This window comes from Schistocerca piceifrons, unplaced genomic scaffold (genome assembly GCF_021461385.2).
Source record: "Schistocerca piceifrons isolate TAMUIC-IGC-003096 unplaced genomic scaffold, iqSchPice1.1 HiC_scaffold_639, whole genome shotgun sequence".
NCBI lineage: Eukaryota > Metazoa > Arthropoda > Insecta > Orthoptera > Acrididae > Schistocerca > Schistocerca piceifrons.
In genome coordinates, this window is record NW_025728882.1 from 25,001 (window position 1) to 30,000 (window position 5,000).

The window sequence follows — 5,000 nt, forward strand, 5'->3', positions numbered from 1 at the left end:
GTTATTTCCAATATGCGACATTCCCGCTGTCCCTATACATGAGCCGCGACCTGTACCACTTACGAGCGAGAGACGCGATCGCGTTGCTCACTGTACGGCGTCCGATACCGAGCCATCAGCATGTCGGTCCCCATGCGCGTTGCACTCGCACTCGCAGTCGCAAAAACGTGGGGCAAATATATTACGCGGAAGAGCTATAACAGACCGAGCCCCACTGCATGGGGGGAGTCTTTGTCACTAATGTACACAGATGGAACATTTTGGACTGGAACCAGATTACCCGTACACACGGCGCTGATTAGTAATCAATGCAGAGCCATCAAACTACAGCAAATATACACAACTGTCCGTATACATGCTGAAAGAGTCTGCCCACAATGGGAACCACACGTCAGCCAGACACTCTGATCACGCACCACTCTCTGCTTCTAACAGGCGCACATACAATATGTAAGCACCAGCATGGAACAACATCCAGTGCATCTTCTCCGCCACATTACACAATCCACACTATCACAACCAGACCAGGAGGTCCATGCGGAAAATACAATATCCCAGCCTTTCGACATCCACCATTGCGCAGACCAGGCACCAACACCCACACATGTCCTATACAACGGTGCACCCAACATCACAATAGTACCTCCTGTCACAGCGCACAAACAATGACATGAGTCAAAGACACAGGTCTCACACAAGCATAGAATTGGAGCGCCGCCTCTAATAAGCCAAAGGTGCATCCTGACGTGACAAATCTGATCATGTCACAAGCATTCACTTACTATAATCACTATCAACGAACCTGCCGCCCCCGCCCCCCCCCCCTACACCTTTCCTTACAACAACGTGTAACCTAACCTAACCTAACCTAACCTATGTTGTACCTTAACCTAACCTATGTTGTACCTTAACCTAACCTATGTTGTACCTTAACCTAACCTATGTTGTACCTTAACCTAACCTATGTTGTACCTTAACCTAACCTATGTTGTACCTTAACCTAACCTATGTTGTACCTTAACCTAACCTATGTTGTACCTTAACCTAACCTATGTTGTACCTTAACCTAACCTATGTTGTACCTTAACCTAACCTATGTTGTACCTTAACCTAACCTATGTTGTACCTTAACCTAACCTATGTTGTACCTTAACCTAACCCATGTTGTACCTTAACCTAACCCATGTTGTACCTTAACCTAACCCATGTTGTACCTTAACCTAACCCATGTTGTACCTTAACCTAACCCATGTTGTACCTTAACCTAACCCATGTTGTACCTTAACCTAACCCATGTTGTACCTTAACCTAACCCATGTTGTACCTTAACCTAACCCATGTTGTACCTTAACCTAACCCATGTTGTACCTTAACCTAACCCATGTTGTGCCTTAACCTAACCCATGTTGTGCCTTAACCTAACCCATGTTGTGCCTTAACCTAACCCATGTTGTGCCTTAACCTAACCCATGTTGTGCCTTAACCTAACCCATGTTGTGCCTTAACCTAACCCATGTTGTGCCTTAACCTAACCCACGTTGTGCCTTAACCTAACCCACGTTGTGCCTTAACCTAACCCATGTTGTGCCTTAACCTAACCCATGTTGTGCCTTAACCTAACCCATGTTGTGCCTTAACCTAACCCATGTTGTGCCTTAACCTAACCCATGTTGTGCCTTAACCTAACCCATGTTGTGCCTTAACCTAACCCATGTTGTGCCTTAACCTAACCCACGTTGTGCCTTAACCTAACCCACGTTGTGCCTTAACCTAACCCACGTTGTGCCTTAACCTAACCCATGTTGTGCCTTAACCTAACCCATGTTGTGCCTTAACCTAACCCATGTTGTGCCTTAACCTAACCCATGTTGTGCCTTAACCTAACCCACGTTGTGCCTTAACCTAACCCACGTTGTGCCTTAACCTAACCCACGTTGTGCCTTAACCTAACCCACGTTGTGCCTTAACCTAACCCACGTTGTGCCTTAACCTAACCCACGTTGTGCCTTAACCTAACCCACGTTGTCCCCTAAAGTAACCCACGTTGTCCCCTAACGTAACCCACGTTGTCCCCTAACGTAACCCATGTTGTCGCCTAAACCTGCTCTGTAATTGTTATACGACTCGTTCAATTAGTGTAGTGTTGCCCACCCGCAACCCTCGCAATATAGTTCGCTACTCGCACTGCCCGCTCCCCTGTGTATCGCTTCATGTTAAACACCTTGCAAGTCTTGCTGACTTTCCACATGCTCCTGCTGTACACTGTAATGTGGATGGCAGCAGGACGTACATGCCGCCCCTCCCCACGTCCCCACCTTGCCCCCCTGCCTTCGCAAGCTGGTTGGTGAGAAGTTTGCATGTTCAATGCCCTTCGCATGCGACGTACTCAGGCTACGTTGTGGTGCGGCCTGTGTCAACCGTCCGCTAATGTCGTACGCGTAAACCACAATCTGTACTGCACATTCGTCCTTATGTACCGAATGATACATCGTGGCACATGTGTGACCGTACAACGACTGCGCCCAAAAACGGCGGACCATACAGTGCAAATATTGTGCACGCAGCTACGTGTCGTCTCCCTATGAGAGCTGGATTGCAGTGTGGTACGCCATAGAGACGTGTGGGAGGAACGGACGCCGTGGATGGCGATCAGCATGAGCTGTCTGTTGATGTATTCGGACCTAGTCGTCTCTCCTCACACACCGTGATGGCATGGTGCACCGCGTTCCATATCTGCGACATGCTACAGAGGCCGGTTGACAGTCGTTCGAGCAATGGACATCGCATACGTACGGGGGCCACCTTCCACGTATTGTCTAGGCGTGCACATTTTGTTGCGTGTATGTGGGCAGACGTAGTGTGGCGTGACACCTGACACAGGCATGCAATAATCGTTGAAGTTGCAAATGGCGATGGACGCCTGCGTTTTCTGGTGAAGTTACGCAAATGAACAAATGGTAACCTGTTGTGGTGCGGTTGTTCTCGCTAGGGGTGAATCGGTGATGGCGACGATAGGTTGAGGTACGAACCGGTTGTTCCAGCGATACCCACCATGCCGACGAAACTGAACGGCATCTGGGTGTGAAGCGATACGCGGCGGTGGCTGGGTGGGACCGTCCCCGGCCGGTGAGGGGGCGCCTCCCGGCGTGCTGGCCGCGCGGTGCGTGGGCGCACGCGCTACAGCCGGCTGGTGGGGGCGGCCAGTGGCAGGCGCGCCGGCCGACGGACGCGGCAGGCGTCGCAGCTGCGCGCCGGCGCACCCTGCGCGCGGCGCCGTGCGGCCAAAGTAGGTCCTCGCGGGCCCGGTGCGAAGCGCGGTGGACATCTTCAGTGTGCTGGTCCGATTGAGGACTGTGTGCGTTGAGGATGCGCCGCCGCCCGGCGCTCGGCGCCGCGACGCCGTCTGCTGCTCGGTCGCCCCAGCGGTTCTCGCTGGTGGTTTGTATCGCAGCTGTGCGGATGTGTTGGCGCGTGCGCTGTGCTGGGAGAGTTCGCTTCGGCACCCAAGTGGGGCTTTTGTCCTTCTGTGGCGCTGGCGTTGGAGCTGCCGGTCACCGTAGGTGGCGCGTGTTGTCTCCCGCCGGCAATGCCACGACAGCACGCTCCCGGGCCTCTGTCGGCAGCGGCAAGCTCAGTTGGGAGCACGGGTGGTCGCACCGAAAGCGTCTACTCGCCTAACTCCGGGCGATTGCGCCTCTCTCGAACCCGACCAAGTACTTGGGACGGCGCTGCGCGCCGCCGGGACCTGAGAGGGTTTCGAGGTGTATTGTGCAGGGGAGCTCAGCCTCCTCCTGTTTGCAGAATGATTGAGCGGACGCTTGCGTGTTCGCGCGGGCCCCCGGGACACACTCCCGGGCGGCCGGCTGCTCAGCTCTAGTTGACGCAGCTCCCTGGTTGATCCTGCCAGTAGTCATATGCTTGTCTCAAAGATTAAGCCATGCATGTCTCAGTACAAGCCGCATTAAGGTGAAACCGCGAATGGCTCATTAAATCAGTTATGGTTCCTTAGATCGTACCCACGTTACTTGGATAACTGTGGTAATTCTAGAGCTAATACATGCAAACAGAGTCCCGACCAGAGATGGAAGGGACGCTTTTATTAGATCAAAACCAATCGGTCGGCTCGTCCGGTCCGTTTGCCTTGGTGACTCTGAATAACTTTGGGCTGATCGCACGGTCCTCGTACCGGCGACGCATCTTTCAAATGTCTGCCTTATCAACTGTCGATGGTAGGTTCTGCGCCTACCATGGTTGTAACGGGTAACGGGGAATCAGGGTTCGATTCCGGAGAGGGAGCCTGAGAAACGGCTACCACATCCAAGGAAGGCAGCAGGCGCGCAAATTACCCACTCCCGGCACGGGGAGGTAGTGACGAAAAATAACGATACGGGACTCATCCGAGGCCCCGTAATCGGAATGAGTACACTTTAAATCCTTTAACGAGTATCTATTGGAGGGCAAGTCTGGTGCCAGCAGCCGCGGTAATTCCAGCTCCAATAGCGTATATTAAAGTTGTTGCGGTTAAAAAGCTCGTAGTTGGATTTGTGTCCCACGCTGTTGGTTCACCGCCCGTCGGTGTTTAACTGGCATGTATCGTGGGACGTCCTGCCGGTGGGGCGAGCCGAAGGCGTGCGACCGCCTCGTGCGTGCTCGTGCGTCCCGAGGCGGACCCCGTTGAAATCCTACCAGGGTGCTCTTTATTGAGTGTCTCGGTGGGCCGGCACGTTTACTTTGAACAAATTAGAGTGCTTAAAGCAGGCAAGCCCGCCTGAATACTGTGTGCATGGAATAATGGAATAGGACCTCGGTTCTATTTTGTTGGTTTTCGGAACCCGAGGTAATGATTAATAGGGACAGGCGGGGGCATTCGTATTGCGACGTTAGAGGTGAAATTCTTGGATCGTCGCAAGACGAACAGAAGCGAAAGCATTTGCCAAGTATGTTTTCATTAATCAAGAACGAAAGTTAGAGGTTCGAAGGCGATCAGATACCGCCCTAGT

The 5,000-nt window shown here is 52.6% G+C and overlaps 1 non-coding gene across 1 annotated transcript in view; it reads left to right on the forward strand.

Annotated features, from left to right (window-relative positions):
* The first annotated feature begins 3,887 nt into the window (after positions 1–3,887).
* The window catches only part of LOC124764788, a 1,909-nt gene continuing 796 nt past the window's right edge, over positions 3,888–5,000 (forward strand). The window contains exon 1 of the ribosomal RNA XR_007012793.1: positions 3,888–5,000. This exon is cut by the window's right edge and continues 796 nt beyond it. This is a non-coding gene — a ribosomal RNA (small subunit ribosomal RNA).